General features: G+C 48.6%; 1 pseudogene; it reads right to left on the reverse strand.

Moving 5' to 3' along the window:
- Nucleotides 1-12,838: 12,838 nt before the first annotated feature.
- LOC136512362 (MLO-like protein 1) lies at nt 12,839-20,935 on the reverse strand (annotated as a pseudogene).
- Nucleotides 20,936-22,160: the final 1,225 nt, after the last annotated feature.

Raw genomic sequence — 22,160 nt, forward strand, 5'->3', positions numbered from 1 at the left:
CACGCCCTGGCTGGCCTGGCCGCAGTGGGCAGGGCGCCGGCGACGTGCGGCCACGCTCCGCGCCACGCGGCGATCAGCGTCTAAAACGGTCGACCACTGAAGATTTTGATTCAGTTTGTTCAGTCAAGAATTGCCGAGCCTGACAGCGTGTTTTGACAATGATGTAACTGCTAACCCGTAGCTCTATTGCGTAAACCATCTAAATGGAACTTGTAGACCGATGTACCATCTTCATTTCTTGTTTAGGACTCATGCCCAAACTCTCAACCAATCTCGAGTTATTTCATTCCAAAGTCAGGCTGTCAGACTGTCAGTGATCAAGACTTAGAAAAATTTTGTGAAGTGTTGAAAGCTTGATTTTGCTGATTTTTGTGGGACCAATTCAAACATGTTAGAAGCTAAATCAGTCCATGACCTAAAAATAAAAGTTGTTCCTTATGTCAAACACTACAACTTTACTTTAGTGATCTCCTCCATGCAAGGTCCCTAACACCTAGTTCAAACTTGGTGAAACAAGCTACATTCAAATGATGATACATACTCAAACCATGACTTAATGACCTAATTAGCCCTAGCCCTAAATACCAAAGTTGTTCATGATGATATTCTAAACATGTTTAAGCTATTTGCAAGGTCACACAATCACTTCATGTAGTAGTCACTCATTGAGCTAGTTAGTGTAAACACAAGAAAGCTTAAGTGTTGGTTCATGAAATGTAACCCTGAACAAGGTTCTATTTGCTACCCTAGGTGTGGCTACATGTTTGTGTGACTCACATCCACCAAGTACATGTGTCCACTCATGATCATATGCATAGACACATGGAGACATGAAATAACGAGAAAAGTTGCATATGTTTAAGAAACATGCGATAATAAGCAAACGTTGCAGATGTTGCAATCCAATGTTTCAAGTGTCAAAGCTTATATATGAATGCTTTATGATCATGCTCATGCTTATGCAAGTCAAGTTATGCAAGGCTAACACCCGAGGTGTTACAGAAGTGGTCTGTCTCTAAGAGGAGACTAGTTGTGCGGTCGTAGAGCATGATCGCCTAAAGGAGGACAACAAAAAACTGGCGCACGACCAGTCGCAGCTTCGAGACCACACGGCCAAGATGAAAGAGGAACTGAAAAGTAAGTTTTCCAAACCCCTTTGCTCACTTTTGTTTCCCGCCTTATCTTGTCATGGTATGATGTTGTAATAGCTTGTGCGGTTTGCAGTTGTGAAAGTTAATGCCAAGAAGCATCTGGAGGCCGTGATAAAAGATCACGATGGCTGGAAGGCGCAGTGCCAAGAGATCACCAAGGATCAGGACACATGGAAGAACCGGTGCCAGGAAGTGGCAACGGGCATTTTGCCGGTGCTCAACCTTACCGATCCAGCGGTTACAGAGGACGTGCCAAGGACGCCACTGCCTAGACTGGTCGATAGATGCCAAAAGGCAAGGGGATGGTTCCAGGAGTTCGTGAAGGAGGCGGGTGAGTACACAGGCACACATGTGCTAAGCATGGTACGTGTTCACTACCCCTTGATCGACCTCAAGCGCCTAGAAGCTGGATACCCGAAGGAGGTAGATCCAGACAAGGCTAAGGAGCTTCGGATGACCCAGCTGGACTTGTCGACAAAAATAATTGGCGATATTAACCTGTGTGGAGGCGGGACAGCACCTGTATAGGGTACGCCATCAACAAGTCAGCTGGAAGGGCCGTCATTTTTAAGCCAACCGGTGAAGCCTACGGTCTCGACCAGCCAGGCATCGGCGGGGCCATCTTCTTCAGCTCGACCAGTACAAGAGTCCCCGAGACTCGAGCATGATGTCAGGCCCAGCGAGCAGCAGGTGCCGCGTGACCCGACCAGCCAGTAGTATAGGCTATAGCTGTAGGAGAAGATGTAGTTGTGTTATTGTAAACTTGGACCTTTTTAGGCAAGCTTGTAATAATGTAACTGTATATCTGCATAAGCTTGTTTGTTTTGTAGAAAACGTATTTAAGCTTGGATCTCGTGTTGGTGTAACTAAATGAGAACATGTTAGCGTTCCATTTAGTTGTACCAGTTTAGTTGACACATCATCCTAAAAAGTTTGTATGGCCCTGGTTTGTCCTATGGTCGGAGTGTGAGGTGCGTAGCCTGTGCACACGTAGACGCACACAAGTCAAACCAGAGGGGACCTACCGATCACCCGTAGCGTAGAGAGCAGATCCCATGCACGCGTTGGGAGGAACCGGAGACAGGGCCTGCTTCAAAAACCCAGGAAGGGATGGTGGTCGGTTTTGACTGGTTGAGTTAGAATAACAATAGACTTCGAAGTGACACATTAGAGTGGTCGGAGAAATCATAATGGCTTTATTGAATTAAATCGAAAGTACAAGGGGAGTACATATCTTAGTAGTTAAGCATAGAAATGCCTAAGCTTGTCGATGTGCCATGAATTGGGTACGTCTGTACCGTCCAGGTGAGCTAACCTATAAGACATTGGTCGTGTAACCTCCTTGATCATGAAGGGCCCTTCCCATGGTGTTGCGAGTTTGTGGACACCAGCCTGATTCATCTTCCACTTCAGGACCAGGTCCCCGACCACAAAGGACCGCTCCTTAACGTTCTTGTTGTAGTACTTGCGCAAAACAGCAAGATATTTGGCTGTACGTACGCAAGAATCGATCCGCTTCTCTTCTGCACTATTCACTTCTAGCTCCCGCACTTCATTGGCCTTGTCTTTGTTGAAGTTCTCTACCCGTGCTGATCTGAAGGCTATATCTGTTGGGAGCACTGCCTTAGCACCGTAAACCATAAAGTATGGTGATACGCCGGTATTGCGACTGGGCTGGGTTCTGAGGCCCTAGACCACGGCCGGTAACTCTTTGAGCCATCTTCCGGGAGCTTTGTTATTTTCTCTATACATCCTCTTCTTAAGTGCGTCCAAGATCATACCATTTGCCTGCTCGACCTGTCCATTAGCTCTAGGGTGTGCCACCGAGACGTATTTTACTACTATGCTCCTTTCATCGCAGAAGTCCCAAAAAGCGTTCCCGGTGAACTAAGTACCTAGATCAGTGATGATGTTGTTGGGTATGCCGAAGTGGTGGATGACCTAGTCGATGAACATGATGGCTTTTTCTGAAGATGCCTGTACCAGAGGCATGTACTCTATCCACTTAGAAAATTTGTCGATCAGCACAAAGACACATGTAAATTTCCCAGGAGCCGGCTTGAAGGGCCCGATCATATCCAGTCCCCAGCATGCGAAGGGCCAAGAGGCTAGTATTTTCTGAATCTCATGTGCTGGTACATGGATTCTCTTGGCGAAGAACTAACAACCCTTACAATGGCGGACTAGCTTCTCTGCATCGGCTATAGCTGACGACCAATAAAATCCTGCTCGGAAAGCCTTGCCAACCAGTGTTCTCGAGGCCGCGTGGTTGCCACAGGAGCCAGAGTGGATTTGGTCTAGGAGATGTTTGCCATCCTCTTGGGTTATACACTTCATCAAGATTTCCTCCTTTGCGTTCTTGCGCCACAATTTGCCATCGACGAGCAGATACTGCTTACTACGACGCATCAGGCGTTCGTTTTCTGTCCGATCGGTGTAACCGCTACCATCTATCAGGTACTTGATGAAAGGTACTCTCTAGTCAGGCTTCTTAGTGGTCAGAGGTGGTTCAATGGTGTTTGACGCCAGAACCGTAGCCACCAAAAGCTGGTCTGGAGGCTTGTCGACCGTGGGATCTTTCTCTTCGATGGAAGGCGTGAGCAGGTCTTGAACAAATACGCCATGTGGGACTTTAGCTTAGGATGATCCTAACTTTGACAGCGCATCTGCTGCTTGATTTTTGTCCCAGACCACATGTGTGTACTCGATGCCATAGAACTTGCCTTCTAGCTTTCTGATCGATTTGCAGTATGCATCCATCTTTTCGCTAGTCGTATCCTAGTCCTTGTTGAGTTGATTGATGACCAGAGCCGAGTCCCCGTAGACATAGAGATGTTTGACACCGAGCTCGACCGCAATGCATAGACCATACAGGCATGCTTCGTATTCGGTGGCGTTATTAGACGCCGGGAAATAAATCCTGAGGACGTATTGGAGCTGCTCCTTGAATGGTGATATGAAAAGGACTCCTACTCCTACGCCGTCAATGTTGAGAGAGCCGTCGAAGTATATCTTCCAATACTCATCGGGCCCCTGAGAGGCAGGTGTGCTTAAGTCTGTCCACTAGACGATGAAATCGACAAGTGCCTAAGACTTGATTGTAGTACGGCTTGCAAATTCCAAGGAGAAAGGGCATAGCTCCATTGCCCATTTGACGATGCGCCCGTTCGCATCCTTGTTGCGAATAATGTCTCCTAGAGGATACTCAGTCATGACCACTACACGGTATCTGTCGAAGTAATGTTTCAACTTTCGGGATGTTATCAGTATGGCGTAGATCAATTTCTGAATCTGTGGGTACCTGGTCTTGGATTCATTGAGTACCTCACTAATGAAATAGATTGGTCACTGTACCTTGTAGACATGGCCGGGCTCATCGTGCTCGACCACCATGGCAGTGGAGACCACTCGATTAGTTGCCGCAATGTAAAGCAGGAGGGTTTCGTCTTCTCTGGGAGCAGTGAGGACTGGAGGTGACGTAAGGTATTGTTTCAGCTGTGTGAAGGCAACGTCTGCTTCCTCCGACCACTCAAACTTCTCGGATGCTTTGAGCAGTTTAAAAAACATTAATCCTTTTTTGCCTAATCTTGATATGAAACGACTGAGAGCGGCCATGCATCCGGTAAGCTTCTGAACATCCTTCACCTTTTTGGGTGGCTTCATGTCTAAGATAGCTTTGACTTTCTCTGGGTTAGGGCGTATGCCGTCATGACTGACGACGTTGCCAAGTAGTATACCAGAAGGAACACCAAAGATGCACTTCTTTGGGTTTAATTTCCATTGGAATGTATTAAGGGCTGCAAAGGTGCGTTCGAGGTTGTCAACAAGGGTACATGCTTCCTTGGTTTTGATAACTACGTCATCAACATAAGCCTCGACAAGGTCATCTTTTATCTTGTCTTTGAGGCAGGCCTGTATGGTGCGTTGGTAGGTAGCCTCGGCGTTCTTGAGCCCGAACGGCATGGTTGTGTAGCAGTAAGCGCCGAAATGCGTGATGAACGATGTCTTGATCTGGTCGTCCTTTTTGAGAGCGATCTGGTGATAACCAGAGTAGTAATCGAGAAAGAAAAGCAGCTCGCAACCGGCCATTGAATCTACGACCTCGTCTATGCGAGGTAAGCTGAAGGGGTCTTTAGGGCAGTGTTTGTTGAGATCAGTGTAATCAACGCACATTCTCCATTCATTATTCTTTTTGCGTACAAGAACCAGGTTGGCCAACCACTCCAGATGATACACTTCTTTAATAAATCCGGCTACCAAAAGCCATGTAACTTCTACCCTAATCACCTCCTTTTTATCGTGAGCGAACCGTTGTAGCTTCTGCTTGATAGGTTTGGCCTTGCCGTCAACATTTAAGGAGTGCTCGATCAAGTTCCGAGGTACACCAGGCATGTCAGCAGGTTTCCATGCGAACACGCTCACATTGCTCCTCAAGAACCTAACGAGCGCATCTTCCTATTTAGGATCCAGGTTGGCCCCGATAAGGGCCATTTTGCTGGGATCACCGTCGACCAGCTGGATCGCTTTGTGCTCTTTGGACTTGACGTTCTTGCATGGGGCCTCGAGCTCTGGGATCTCCAGGTGGTCGGCTGGGGTCTTCTTAGCGTCGAGCGTGGTCTCGGCCATGCGAATAGAGAGGTCGTGAGCCTCTGCTATTTTGAAGTTGTCATCCTCGCAGGTGTAAGCTGCGTACACGTTGCCCTTGAGAGTTAGAACCCCCTTCTCAGTAGGCATCTTGAGCACCAAATACCTGCAGTGAGGTAAGGCCATGAACTTGGTGAGCGCTGGTCAACGAAGGATAGCATGGTAGGTGCCTTCGAAGTCGGCGACCACGAAGTTGACGTAGTCGGTACGGAAGTGGTCTGGGGTACCAAATTGCACAGGTAGCATGATCTGCCCAAGAGGAGTAGAGCTCTGTCCGGGGAGAACACCCCAGAACTATGCCTCGTATGGCTTGAGATCAGCCGGGGTTATCTTTAAAGCTGGCAAACTGTTCTTGAACAGTATATCAATGGAGCTGCCGTCATCAATCAGCACTCTGTCAAACTAGACCCTATTGATACAAGGATCAAGGACTAGAGGAAAACATCCTAGCTCAGGTATTGCGGCCCATTGGTCCTTTCTGCTGAAGGAGATCTCACGGTGAGACAAAGGAGGGAGCCACGGATCGGCGATGAGGTTGTCGGTGTTGGCCACGTTCAAGCAAGCGCGGGCGAGCAGCTTACGTTCTCGTTTGGTCTCGATGGACACTTTGCCTCCAATGATTGTGTGGACGTGATCGGTTGGCTTGACGTACTTGTGATGGGGATCTACGTCTTCATCATCGTTGTCCTCGTTGCGCTGTTCCCCTATGTCGTTAGGCTTGTCGGACGTATCCGGAGCCTATTGACGCATGTAGATAGACTTGAGAACGCGGCAATTCTCCATGGTATGGTTTGACTTGGAGTGGAGCTGGCAGGGTCCTTTCAATGCTTTGGCATAGTCTTCTTCATAGTTGCGACGTCCGCCACCTTTCTTAATGGTGTTGACCTCGCCGTCGTCTTCTCGAGCACGCTTGCCCCTGTAATCATCACGACGATTACGCCGCTGATTACGCTGGTCGCGGTGGTCACGGGGGTCATTGCACTGGTTGTGGCGATCAAAATTGTCGTTCCAACCACGGTTACCACGGTAGTCATCGTGGTGTGGGGGTGGTCGGAGCGTGGAACCCTTGCTGCTTCTTCGATGATTATTTTTTTTAGCATCGTCGGCATCCGCATATTTCTTGGCAGTGGCCAGGAGCGCTATGACTGAATCAGGTCTCTTGCGGAGGAGCTTGTCCCATAGGGCATCGTGGAAGTGGAGACCAGTGATGAAAGCCTCGATTGCCTCATTGTCGGAGATTGATGGGACCTTGATGCGCATCTCCGAGAAACGTTGGACATACTCGCGTAGTGGCTCATCTTTCCGATCTCGAATCCGCTGCAGATCATACTTGTTGCCGGGTTGCTCGCAAGTGGCAATGAAGTTGTCGATGAAAGCTTGCTTGAGCTCTTGCCAAGAATCAAAGTAGTTCGCCGGCAAGCTGACCATCCATTGGTGACCTGCATGGCCAACAGCGACTGGGAAGTAGTTAGACATGACGTGCTCGTCAGCCATGGCTGATCTGCATGCGGTTTCATAGAGCATGACCCATAATTTGGGGTTCTCCTTGCTGTCGTACTTCTGAAGTTTTTTGAGCTTGAAGTTCTTGGGCCATATGACTTGGTGAAGATGTAGAGTAAACTGCTTCAAACCTAGAGGGCCGTGGGCAGTATCATATTCCATACGGCGATAGCTTTCGTGGGATGCACGATAGTTGGCTCTTTGGTTGATGCGATCGCGCAGATCGCGTTCTCTGAGGTAATGGCGGAGATCGTTATTGCCATCACGATGATCTCGGTTGCCACCCTGATGAACCCTGCGACCGTGGTTATCGTAGCGATTATCGCGGTTGTCTCGGTGGTTGTCGTCCCGAAAGTCACGACGGTTGTCACCCCGACGGTGGTTGTCATCCCGACCACCATCATGGCCACCGTTTCCGCCTTGACGGTTGTCTGATGGGTCGTTGTTGTGCGAGCCACGTTGGTTGGGTGGCTGTGAGCGACTTGAGTACTGGCGGCTGTGGCTTGATTCGACTGAGACGGATGGAGCCCCAGCTTGATTTACAATCTCTATGGTCTTGGCCATAGCAGCCGTCAGGTAAGCTTGTATATCATCACGAACTGCCTGTGTTTCCGGGGTGTTGGGTAGTCGTTGCATTATTGCCATAGCAACAGCTACGTTGGCGCTTGGAGTCTTGAAGACCTGCTTGTCCCCCACCCTGTCAAAGGCATTATTAAGATCACGTGGCTAGACCCTTATGCATCGGGCCTCCTCTTCTGCCTCGGCTTCGATTTGTCGGCGATTAAACCGGTCAATATTGCGTGCTTCGCATACTAGCCTTTCTTGTTTCGTCTCACCGACTGCCGGTGGTTCGTCATTACTAACAACATTGATCAAGTCTCCTCGCCTGGGTGGGAAGGACGAGAATCGCGGGTATCTCGGGGCGTGGTCTGGGATATCCAGATCATATTCAACGCCTTCATCGTCATGATGCTGGAGCTCGGTGTGAACGGAGGCATTAGATGCGATGCCAGACAAAGAGCTTGAGCCACCCTCTTGAACTATGTGGACCGATCCTTCTTGATAATCCTCAATCCGGACCATGTTGACGAAGTTGCGTAGGCCATAGGGCTGGTCCTGGTGGTTCTCCATCGAGGCTTCGTACTTAGAGAGCCGAAGACCCATCGCAGGGGCTGGCCGGCGACGAATGGAGCGCCCTTCAGGAGTAGATGTGACCACGAGATCCATACCGAGTCATGCAGGATGGCTGGCCCGAGCTGGTCGGGTAGATCTGTTGCAGGTAGTAGTTACCTGCTTATTAGGTTGACTTTGAATCAAACTTACTAGAGCCAGGGTTTTGGCAAGTTTGGTACTGACCCGATCGATGGAGTCGAGCAGGTCGGTGTTGTCGATCTGCCTCCCTTTGTAGCGAGGAAGCGGACGACAGGTTGTCGACGTGGCTGAAGACGATGCTGGCGTGGTCGGAGCTAGATCCACCATGGTCGGAGCCGTAGCCGATGCAGGTGAAGCAGTGGTCGACGTAGATTGAACCCGTGCCTCCTCCGGGGTCATGGCGATGAAGTCATCGGAGCCAGTAGTCCAGGTGATCTGGCCGATGGTGAACGTGAGGCCGCTCAGTGTAGCCACGGAACCGGGGATGATGACCATCTTGTTCGCCTGGAAAGCAGTATGCATAACCCCTACCTGGCGCGCCACTGTCGACGAAATATGGTCGGCAGTCTACCTAGGGGTATGCCCAAGGTAGTAGATTATCGGTAGACAGATGCACAAGCTACAAACAAGATGGTGACGCAAGACAGACACAAGATTTTATCTAGGTTCGGCCGCCGTAAAGGCGTAATACCTACGTCCTGCTTCTGATTGTATTGCTATATGTCAATGAGTGATGTTTTTTAGAGGGGTCCCCTGCCCGCCTTATATAATCCGGGGGCAGGGTTACATATCTGGAAACTAATCCTAACCAGTTACAATTGCCATAGGTGGCCGGATAAGGATTCCTATTCGAACCGATCAGGATCTTGCTTGATCTCCAAATCTGCCTTGATTCCTTACGCAGGACTCCGAATAGATTGGCTGGACCGCGCGTTGTCTTCTAACAGGCCAGGCCCTCTGGTCTGGGCTGGCCCAGGCCTAGCCATAAGGGTGTAGGGGTTAATACCCCCACAACGCGCAACTCCTGGACCGGTCCAAAAACCTAATGATAAGCTAAAAGAACGATCCAGTCTCCGACCGGAAGGCCTAGCCAAAGAAGAATGGCACTCGCTTCTGACTCTAGCCTGCTTCTTCGACCGAAAGGTCTGGCCAAGGAGGAACAACGCTCGCTACCGACTCCAGCCCGCCTCTCCGACCCAAAGGACTGGCCAAGGAGGAACGACGCTCGGCTCTGACTCTGGCCCACCTCTCCGACCAGAAGGCCTGGCCAAGGAGGAACGACGCTCGCCTCCAACTCCAGCCCACCTCTTCGATCAGTAGGCCTGGTCAGTTCGCCTCTGACTCCGACGCTCGCTTCTAACTTCGGCTCGCCTCTCTAACCGAATGGCCTGGCCAAAGAGGAACGACGCTCGCCTCCGACTCCAACTCACTTCTCTGACCGGGAGTACATCGAACCTCTATTTACAGCTCTTGTCCCACCAGAAGGTTGGAGCCGACTAGGGAACGACCGACCGAGAACGCCCGCTTGGTCAAGACCTAGGAAACGAACAGAGCAAGTAAGACAGAGCGCTCTAGTCAACTGCAATATCAAGGGCCGTACCCTGCGCACCTGTAGGACAGTACTATCAGGCCATGTCAGAAGGATGCAGCACAACCTTTCAGACATGTCAGAACATGGACAATATTGTGGGCGTCGACATTTATCCTACAGTATGGTAGGCGCCGACGTCTGCCATACCAGAAGAAGACGGTAGAACCAACCACTTGCATCCAAACACCAACAGTGTTATGGGCACCAACAAACCGCCTTGTACCCAACGGCGTGGGCAACAATACTAGGTACCACACACACACTCATTCTCTCACACTCTCTTGTAAGGCCATCCCCTTCATCTAGAAAAGGAGATGCGCTCTCTCTAAAAGACAGACAATTCAACCACCAGGATTGATTCACGAATGACTCGACAGGGATCCAATTGATTGGAACACCCAACGAATGACTCTAATAGAGCACACGCTCAAATACTTAGCGCATGTAGGAGCTCCCATCTCTCTCGGCCCTTCGGTCTAGAGTCTGACCGGACCTCTTGCACCCCCCATCTTACTCCCTCTTGTTTGTAACCCCACATCAAATTTTGAGCACCTAGGCTCAGGAATAAAGTCATCGACTGACTCAAACATAACGTAGGGCACGTTGCCTGAACCAGTATAAACCCCATGTCATTGAGTGCTAGGCCATATCCGATCATAACGTACGGCAAAACTACAAATATTTACGTGTTGGTTACTTTCTGCACCGACACATACTAAGCTACTAAGCTAGCTCTAATGACTAAGGCACTGAGCTAACTATCATCTTTACCAAAGATCTGCTAAAAAATTATATGATTTACCAAAGATCGGCTCAAAAATTATATTAGAAAACTATTTCTAATTCCTTATGAAAAAAGAAAAATGAATTCTCCCGCGTGGCCCACACGCGTGGCCCACGCGACGCAGCGCGTGTACGCGAGCGCGCGGTGTCCCGCGGTGCGGCCCACACGGCGCCGACCCATGCAGAGATGGCCCACGACGGGGAAACCCCGCGCGCGCTGATGTTTTTGCAAAATAGACCTCACACTTCTTCCGAATTACAACTAAGTACTAACATTATTTCCCCCTCCCTCATAACTTCTCACTTAACCCCCTGGCCTTTCCCTAATTCACCCGTGCGCACCCCCGACGACTCAGTGCACGGCGGCGCGGTGAGCGACAGCACTGAGCGCCTACGCAGGCCACCTAGGACCTGCGCGGGCCCACCTAACGGGTCAATCACCATCTCTGACCCGAGCGGCTACGCTAAGAGGCGGTGCAGGGTGACACGACTGGTTGGGGAAGGCTGCAGCGGCGCGCGTCCATCCGTGACGACGGCGCCATTGTTCTGGTGGGCTAGGGTAGCTATAGGCCTAATTGATTAGCGCGTGAGCATCAGGAGGCTACCATGGACCAGGCTGAGGTGACAGTTAGGGCAGAAGATGACAAAGGAAGGCTGACCATGTGCGGCCGAGCCGTGTGGCGGCGCACCACGACGGCACAGTCGCGTCAGCGACGAAGGGGAGGCGGTAGTGGTTCGACTAAGGTGCACAAGGTGGAGAGGGAGTCAAGGCGATGCTAGTGGTGCAGGTGAATTGGCACAGGAGGAACGATGGGAGAGCTACCCACACCCGTGGCCGGACGTGGCCTTATTGGCACGGCAGCGGGGAAACTCCAAAATTGGAGCTCGACCGAGAGCCATTCAAGGTGGGGTGGGGACGGGCAGCTAGGCAGATGTGCGACGGAGCCAACAACGCGATGAATCGACTTGAGAGAGAGAACAGAGAGAGAGAGAGCGAGGGAGCGGTGGGGAGGGGCAGCCAGCGACTCGGCAAGGGCGTGCCTTGGTGGGACGCGGTTGGTGCGACTGGCGCAGCCCGTGGCCAGGCACTAGCCGACAGACACTCATGCTCGTGACCGGCGTGGCCCACGCATCGCAGTGCCATCAATGGCAAGGCGACGGCGACACGGCCACGTGCGCGTAGCGTCAAGGCGGGCCAGCGGCGCAGCGCAGCAGCAAGCGCGAGCGTGGTGATGCGACGGTGGCGGCAGTGGCACCAGCGGCAGCAGCGGTGGCAGGGGCGGTCAGGCGCAGAGCGGACCGGCGGCCTAGCGGTGCGGCTAGAGCAGCCAAGCTGCGGCAAGGCCACGACGGTCACGGCAAGCCGGTGCGCGGCCACGCGCGCGCGCACGGCACAACCACGTGGCCACGCGGGTTGGCCACGCGTGGTGACCACGCACACGGTGCCAGACAGCACAAAGCTATGACGTGCACGAATTTTAAAGTGCTGATTACGACTAAACCATTGCTCCTAAACCTAAACCGGCTTCACTACACTCAAGATGGCATATGGAACTACTAAATCGAATCATAGCACTACACCACTCCTCAACCCAATCTCTCCAAATAAATTGCTAAACATAGCAGCGTCTAGCTGTCCACAAGCTTAGAAATTTTCTAAGTGTTTGAGCTAATCTTAATTTCAGATTGCATTTCTAAGCTACTGAAAATATTACTTAGCAATATTCTTTTTCAATACCAAGTATTTCATTGTCATCTACAAAGTTCATATTTCAAACTTCATTTAAGTGTCACGTACATGTTCTATAGCATTTTTACTTAATAAAAATTGGTTTTAAATCCTACTTGATATACCTGAACTATTGAATTAACTTTCGTTTAACATTTTATTGATCATTTTAAGTTACAAGAAATTGATCTACACACTTTATCACATGCATTAACATATAAATATAATGTTCATGACATATTTTAGTAAATGATTTAGGGTGAGTCACGTTACAAAAGGTAACGCTGCAGCGTTATTGAGTTCAGGATCTTCTAAGGAATTTTGGGCACAGATGAGATGACTTACTACTCGTGAGATAAAAAATTTTAGATATACCATAATACCAGCAGTGTTTTACACTTCTACGGCTGCTGCGAGTGAAGCTATCTGCAAAAATTACAGCTCTTCTGTGCTTTACAGCAGAAAAACCACACATGATAGTATGATACGTACGAGCCATTGCTGTAGAGCAAACGAAGCATGTTATTACTATCGCACTCTCTGTTTGCAACTGCTGCCTCATGTTTTTGCCCATAAAAGCATGTGCTCCCACCCATGCATCTTTCGATGTGCATGCACGTCCAAAAATACATGAGGTGGGAGCACATGCCTTTAACGGCAGATTTAACTTTCCTCTGCCTCATTGTTCTCCCCAGCTACCCGTTGGCCTCACCATTCCAATCCTAGGCCGCATCTTCGCCGTGCATGGATTCGGCGGTCGGGGAGCTGCCGCCCTCCTTGAACCCCGATCTCTTCTTGGCCTTCTCTGCCCACCCCAGGACGCCGTGCTGCACATGCTCGTTGAAGATCTCCATCTTGTAGTAGCTCCCCATCTGATTGATCGAGCACAGCCCATCAATCAGTGTTTGAAGGATACTGTATATAACAAGTGCATCGACCACAAACGGATACCGAGACGAAGAAAACTGTCAACGCACGCACCTGGGTTACAATTGCATAAAGAGGCAGTGTGCTGTAGCTGCAGAGAAGTTGAATGACGACCCTGCAGGTACATGCAAGGATGGATGCAGGAGTCAGAATGAAGAACATGAACATGAACATGTACAGCTGCCCTTTGAATTCCTGTGAGATGTACTGGAGGGAGGCCATGGCGAATTACCCGAGGACGAGCCTGGGCACCAGGAAACCGATGTTGTCCATGAAGCAGGACTCGAATCCATACGTCATCTTCAAAAGGAAAGTTACACAGTGTCGTTGCGTTCAGTCATGGGCATCGGAGGGAGCACACTTCAGAATCAGAAACCGTGTGTCGTAGTAATGCTTAGTAGGAGTAGTTACCAGTATCCAGAAGAAGAAGGCGAGCTCAAACGCGTTCTGAAAGAGGATGAAGTGGATGAGGTGCAGGATGATCCGCGGCCGCCCGAACCAGAAGTGCTGGTCTGATGGCGTCACAACCAGATCGCCCTCGACCGCCGTCTGCTTCTCGGCTACGTCGTAGGCTAACTGAGCTATCACGTGCTCCAGCTTTGTGCCAACGGCTAACAGAAGCTGCAACAAGTAATTAGACGCCCTTCATTAAGCACCTAGTCCCTGAATGCTTATAATTCAGAACTTGCTTCAAAGTCTGCACTTACAACAAGGGGAAGGAAAGCCATCCAAAAGTATGTGTGCCAACCTGCAGATTAACAAAGTGAAGCGTGAGTAGTTTGAGAATCTTGAATAAATACTGAAATCTTGCTAAAGGACCTAGCTGCCTGTTAAAAAGGTCAAACTAGTTCCGGGGAAGAATTTACAGTAACAGAAAAAAACTATGGTTTTTTTTTTTTTGCAAAGGTTGAAATAACGGTTTACCATTGACATTGAGCAACAGAAATATCACCACGAAGATCCACAAGCGCCAGCTAAAAGGCGACAAAAACAGCACGGTTAAGTTTATTATTCATGAAGCAAATTTCCCTCAAAATTTAAAATCGAATTATTACCTTGTACCAACTATTTTCTTAAAATCAGACTCTAAAACCCTCACCATGTATTTGTGGAAATCAAATTTCGGGTTCCCGCGACAGTGAGTCTGAAATCCAAAAGGATGCATGTTTACATATAAAGAATATAACAGAACATTATCTTGATATCCAATGGTGCTTACCATGATAAAACCAAGACGCATTGCGGCGTAGTCTGATTTAGCTACTGAACCATAAAACTGCTTACGAAATGAATGCTGAATGGGAAAAAGCAAGAGGAAAGGCTATTAGTTCACCAATAGACTATTATGTGAGGGTTAATTCATCAATACAAAACAACCCAAGAAAAAGCATAATTAAGTAATTTCCACCATAGGTGGCAAAAAGTGTGCATGCCAAATTGAAAACTTAGATAATATTCGCCCATGTGAAAAAAGAGAGTCATTTTGGACATTGACGTGGCCTCCAAAACATATAATTCTATTGTGATATACTGATATATAGCATAACATAAAAGACACCTTTAAAAAAATATCTCATCATATAATTTTCAAATGTTTAATCTCAGTGTGTCAAAGGATTATAGTTTTCCAAACATGCCGGCACGGCACTACACGGCACGCCTGGGCACGGCACGCTAGGCATGGCTGATGAACCGTGCCGTGCCGTGTCGTGCCACCGTGCCCGACTCCAGGCCTAGGCACGGCACTATCATTCCTGGAGCGTGCCGTGTCGTGCCATGCTGACTCCAGGCTCAGCGTGCCCGTGCTAGCCCAGGCACTAAACTGGCAAAACCCCTCAATGAACTCAGCACAGCAATTCAAAGAGATCTAAAATGACTAAGTTCACAAAAGATCAAAAACAGATCAGAACACAGCACAACAAAGAACACAAACTTTTGAAACTAAAACTAATTTAAGTAGGAGTTGTGCAATGGTTGCCTCATTAAAAACCTATTTAGGTAAAACTCACCATTGTGAGAAACCCTAAACAGGAAAAGAGTACAGTCAGCTCCTAGATTAATTGTTCATTACATCCATCACCATAAGTCCAAGTCTCAGTTATTACAGAACCATTACATAAATGGGAAGTGAACTAGTCGACATCAAGATAAAGACCAACAAAGGCCTCTTCCAGCTCCTTGTCCTCCACCATGTGTTGTAGTCTTGTCTCAGCATTCTTCCAATCCTTGATGCAGGTAAGCGCCTCTACAGTTTCAGGGTTCAGCCTCCGTCGTCGCTCCTCGATGATCCTGCCAGTTAAGCTAAAAGTAGACTCTGAAGAAATAGTTGACACATGCACTATCAAAATGTCTTTAGCAAGAACAGAAAGTACTGAATAAGTAAGCTTGTGCTTATGCCACCACTGATGTAAAACTCATCATCCAACTGGCTTACTGTGTCACAGTCCAGATAGGATGCAAGCTCACTAGAGTTAGAACTAGCAGTTGCTGCATGCAGCAAGGAAGTGGCAGAAACACTCCTAGAATGATCAAGACTAGAAGGGAGGGAAGAACAGCCAGCTCCAACATCCAACTCATCATCATCATAAATTTCAGCCCAAGCTATTCTTTTCTTACCAGACAGGGATGGAGGAACAACCCTTTTCAGCCTGTTAGAGCCATACATTACATCATACCTATTATACATTTTAAACAGAAGAGCTCTGGTGTCCAGCAACTTATTAGTATAGTCAATATTAAAAAGAGAATGTAACTTCCTAAGCACTTTGGTAAATCCCTTAATTTTAGCTCTTGGATCTAATATGAATGCAATAGAATAAAGATCAGGTATGTTCTTCTAGTACTTATTGTATTTGTCAATCATAGGTTGGATAACAGATCTTAGATGTTCATCATGTTTATACCTATGCAGGTGTATAGCAATCTTAACAAGATGATGAATCATAAGTGGAGAAGTAGGATAGTAAACACCAGACAAATCAACAGTTGAGTCATAGAACAGTTCAAGAAATTTTAAGATTTTATTTGCCATAGCCCAGTGATCATTAGTCAAAAGGAAACCACTACATAAACCTCTAGGGTAATTGGCCTCAATGAAAATACTGAAAGTACTCTTGTGAGGCAGCAAGTGCTTAAGCATTAGGTAGGTAGAGTTCCATCTAACATCCATGTCTAATCCAAACTTCCTAGGTCTAACACCACTAGCAATGCAATAACTCTTGTATGCAGCAATTCTTTGATTAGAGGAGTTCATAAAAGAGATTGCTATTCTAAAATCCTCAATGAGAGGATTCACAGCGGCCAGTGCTTCTTTCACAATCAGATTAATAATATGACAAGCACATCGTTGATGTAAAAACAGATCAGAACCCAAATATTCTTTAAGTATAGGTTTTAGTTTATCCATAGCATTTTTATTTGCAGATGCATTATCCAAAGTTATAGAAAAAACCTTGTTAAGTATACCATACTCAGCAAGGACAGATGCAACACGCTCAGCAATGTTCTCAGCATTATGGGACACATCAATCAACTTTAAACCAAGTACCCTTTTCTCTAATTGCCAATCAGCATTAATGAAATGAGTCACAACAGATAAATAATATTCTTTAGCCTTTCTAGACCATATATCAGAGGTAATAGCGACAGATGAAACAGCATTATTCTTTAAACAGACCATCAGTTTATCACGTTTCTCATTGTAGTATTTAAACAGATCTCTACCAGTGGTTTGCTTAGAGACAGGTGAAAAATTAGGGTTATGAGCAGTTTTAATATAATTTTTAAATGCCTCAGTTTCACCAATCATAAGAGGTAGGTCCAATCTAGCAAGCATATGAACAAGTTCAACACGAGCTACCTCAACACTGTACTCCCAACGACGAACAGAACCATCAAAATTAAAAGCAATATGAGTCTGAGTCATGCCCCGGGTCTTCTCAAGTTTCTTAGGACACTTAGCAAGATGTCGAGTAAGATGCCCAGTGCCATGAGCAGAATAAGCAGAGTAGCGCTTATGGCAATGAAGGCAAGTGGCAGCAAACCTAATCTTTCTACCTTTCTCAGTTTTGTAGTGCTTCTCAAAGTCCTCCCAGACAGCAGACGTGGAAGGGCGATTAGAACCGACAGGGCTAACCTCGCTCTGGCCACTGTCGGCATCAGCCACGTCGACTAGGGGGTCGGAGTCATCGACGGGAAGGGGATCAGCAGCAGAACAGCCGAAGAGCACGGCAGCGTCCTTGTGGACATCATCGTCCTCATCATCTCCGGCCATCCCGCACATACGCAGCTCGTCGTTCTGGGAGTGGTCAAACTCCCCGTCGTCGTGTCGCCCGGCGCCTGGGGCCATCTTTGCCGTCTCTGGTTCCTCGACGGCTGCCACAATCAATAGATAAAAGTAGGGTTAGGTTGGGGATTAGGGTTAGGGTTAGGGTTAGGGTTTACCCTTACCTCTACGGCCAGAGCCCTGTAAACGACGACGATGAGACGGACCGATTGCACACCCCCGGTACCTCAACGGAGACCGGAGCCCCGGAGGTGGCGGCAGCCAGCGATGTGGACGATGGACAGATGACAGAGATGCGGCGAGGATGCCGAGAACGAGGCTCAATCGACGTTCAGGGATGAAGAATAAGGGAACAGATGGAGATTGAGGGTGGGAACCACTGGATCTGAGGGAGAAGGGGGAGATTGAGGGCAGAGAGGGAGAAGAGGGAACCACCGGCCACCAGAACTGACCCCTTACCCGCCGGAAGACTCCATGGTGACGGCATCGAGGAGCCCAGGTTACGAGTGTGGCGAAGAGCGGCGAAGAAGAGAGGAGAGCGGCTAGGGTTTCAGTCTATGGGAGAGCTCGATGCGGCTGGAATGGGGATAGGGGATGGACTGACGGAATGAGCTAGGGTTTGGAAAGGCTCCGAGCTAGGAGCGGCGGCTGGCTTATAAAGCCATCCCACCCGACGATCTAGACCAAAGAGCAAAAAACCAAGCAAAACACAAATATCAGACCAAAGAGCAAAGATCAGAGATGAGCTAGGGTTTAGGGTTTGACAATAGGGGCTCACCTCTACGGCCGGAGCACCGGAGACGCCGGAGAGGTCAACGACGCATAGATTCGGCCCCTGGTACCTTGACAGCCTCGCCTTGGCAAAAGACCTGCGAAAACAAACAAATCAAACCATTAAAACATGCTTATAAGTCTCAAAACAACCGGATCTGAGAGATTAAGGGTGCAACCCACTTACCGGAGCCCCAGAGGTGCCGGCGGCCGATGAGGTCGACGACGGAGAGGAGACTCTGATGCGGCCAAGATGCGGAGGACGAGGCTCAATCGACATTCAGGGATGAAGATGAGGGGCAAAGATGGCCGTGTCGTGTGCCCGTGCCGGCCACCAGTGGCTCAACCAGCCACCGGAGGGCGAAAAGAAAGAGAGAGAGGCTAGGGTTTCCACCGGCAGGAGAGAGGAGAGCGACGAGAGAATGAGCTAGGGTTCCAGCGCCGGGGGAGCGGCCACGGCGGGGAGGATTATATAGCCCTTCTGCCCCCACAGGAGGATCCAACGGCTAGGAGCGGGGGGAGGGGATCAACGGCAGGCACCCGTGCCACCCCCGTGCTGCCCGTTGGAGCGGGCCGTGCCCGTGCCGGCACTACGGGCCGGTGTGTAGGCCCAAGCACGGGCACGGGCCAAGCCGTGCCGCACCAGGCCAGTGCCGTGTTTTTTCGCACCGGGCCCGTGCCGGCCCAGCGGGCCTGGCCCGTTTGGAAAACTATACAAAGGATATTGATGCCCAAACATCACATATAGTTTGACGGCTTTTGTAAGAAAAATATACACTATAGTTTAAAACGTCAGTTTTTTTTTCTTTGGAGGGAGTAAATATTATTTTTCAATATACAGACAGTAGAACACATGAATGTACACCTTACCAGCCAACACACCGTCTTAAAATCTGTGCCAATAACCTCAATGCTCTCTGATAAATGAAACTTGATGCATAGGTAACACCTTCTTAGATCCTGCAGTTTCACATATCTGATTTTATCAATCCTATCAACAAACAGGTCTCTATCTTACGAAGATAACAAACAACTGTTCCTTTTTCTTGTGAAGAAAATAATTAACCAGATCATCATAAACATAGCTTTTGTTTTCACAACGATTAATTACATGTTTCCAGTTTCCGCAGAATAAAAAAAGATGTTCAAACCAATGTGTCTCATTGCACTAAAATATGAGCAACAACAGCAAAGCTGGGCCGTGATACCGTTTCCTGCAGCGTTTTTCTGAATTTCCTCCTCCCACTTTTTCCATTTGTGTATCTGAGTAAAAAAAAAAAGAACAGTATCAGCAGCCGGCAGAAGAAGCAACAAGAGTTCCACAGTTTATTAACTGCAACTCTGCAGGCTTATGTCATAAGCAGCTTAATTAATTACCTTTGCACCTCCTAAAAGCATAGTTGTAGCACAGAAAAATACATGCGAGACAGCCAGAACAAATATGAAGATGTGCAGCTGATGCAAGGCTTCTTGGGACAGCAGTGGAACTTTCCCCTGTCAGGACAAACGCATACCAAAAAAGAAGGAAACATCAAGACGCCATGTTGTTCGTTTGATTAATTCTATATTATTAGCTGTATTATGAATAAAACATAGACAGCCAATGTCTTGCAAAAACTAAAATATATGAACAGCGAGTGCTATATATCAGAGTCGCAGGATTATTCAGTCAGTTCACCTCCCTTTCGCACAGCCCGGCCTCGGCTCCAGCCTCGCTGAGCATCCGTGCCCTACTGATCCCACCGAGGATATCGGCGGCGACAAGACGCGCCGCCATGACGGCCGCCGAAGGAGCCTCGTCGTGCCCCGGTTTTTGGCACGGCAGCATGTAGTCTGTCCAGCTGGGAGGAATGCATGTCCTCTGGATCGTCCCCTGCAACACCGTGAGCAGCAGGGAGATGAACCCCAGAAGCATCAGCTCTGCAAACAATACACACCAAACACACAGAAAGAGCTCAAATCATTGAAGACGCACGTACGTCTCTGAGTAGAAGAGCAAATAAAAAACTTTTTTTTTTCTAGTAGTAGTTACCTTCTTTGACCTTGAGGAGCGCCTCGTAGAGCGGCCTCTGATGGTTCTTCTTGAGCGTCTGCATGCAAGAGTGAGTGAAGCTCTCAGCTCATCAGCATCACCGTCACAGCTCGTAGCAGCTAGCAAGCAGCTGAAAAGCAAGCAAGAGCTCCAGCTCTGCCTACGGCCTACGTAGTACGTACGTACCTTGCCGAGGTGATGGAGGCCCCGCTTGGCGGCGAGGGAGATGAGCACGAGGATGGTGCAGACCGCCGCCACGATCCACGTCGGTGTGAACTGCAGCGCCGCCGCCTCGTCGGCCTCCGCCATTGTCCGTCAGGCCGTCCACCTGTTCTCGACCCCGCTCTCCTTCTAAGACTGATTGGTTGCTAGTCCAGGTCTCCAGGAGCGCGCGCTCGGCGCTTCTGCCGTGGTTTTCGTTTTATGCCGTCGAGACGCCACCGGACGCACGTGGTGCCGTCGCGATAGTGGAAGGCGACAGTGGGGCCCACTGCCCCAGGAGCGAAGAATATGAGAACGGTGGACGGCAGCTCACCGTTGGGGAGCCGTTGTCTCGGAGCTTTAAACGGTGGTGGATGCAGCTTCGTAGCATGGCCACATAACTCGAGAAACAAAATTCTATCCAAAACTCCAAATATAATTAAATTTGTTTATCTTTTTACTAATAAAAACAGATGGGTCATGGACCTCTCCATCAACTTTCATAAATCCACTTTCATCCCCTTGAAACATTGATGTCAATGCCAGTGCCATGTCCTAGTTCCTGGGCTGTTCTATTTCTTCTTTTCCTCAACTTTATTTGGGTCCTGTGTTTTTCAACCTCTCATTTGCACAACTGGATTCAGGCGCTTTGCCGAGTACCTAATGCACTCGGCAAATGCTACTTTGTCCTCGGCAAAGCCTTTGTCGAGGGCAGCACTCGGCAAAGAGTCTCCGGTACTCGGCAAAGTCTTTGCCGAGTGCAATCTCGGCACTCGGCAAAGAAAAGTGACCGTCACGGCGCCGGTTGTGTTAGCACATGCTTTGCCGAGTGTCATGTCAGAGGCGCTCGGCAAAGATTTTTTAATTTTTTTTAAAATTTCTTTGCCGAGTGCCCTACCGGGGAGGCACTCGGCAAAGATTTTTTTTATATAATTTCTTTGCCGAGTGCCCTGCCAGGTCGGTGCTCGGCAAATGTTTTTTAATTTTTTTTCGTAATTTCTTTGCCAAGTGCCCTGTCAGGGCGGCACTAGGCAAATATTTTTTTTAAAAAAAATCTTTGCCGAATGCCCTGGCCCTGGCACTCGGCAAAGCTGGGAATTGCCGAGTGCCAGGGTCAGGGCACTCGGCAAAGAGGCTATTTTTTTATTCTATATTCACAAACACATCATATAAGAGATATATATAACATCTGTGATATCACAAACACAATATAGCACATATATATCACATCCATCTCATCACAAAGGCAATACCGCATATATATCACATGTCGATCACACAATATCTCACATACACGACATCATAAGCATAATAGGTCCAATATCCATCGAAACAAGTCGATAGTTGACCACAGTGCATCACATGTCCATCAAGCGGTGAAAAAGAGATACAAA

The sequence above is a fragment of the Miscanthus floridulus genome, chromosome 16 (genome assembly GCF_019320115.1).
Source record: "Miscanthus floridulus cultivar M001 chromosome 16, ASM1932011v1, whole genome shotgun sequence".
Classification (NCBI taxonomy): domain Eukaryota; kingdom Viridiplantae; phylum Streptophyta; class Magnoliopsida; order Poales; family Poaceae; genus Miscanthus; species Miscanthus floridulus.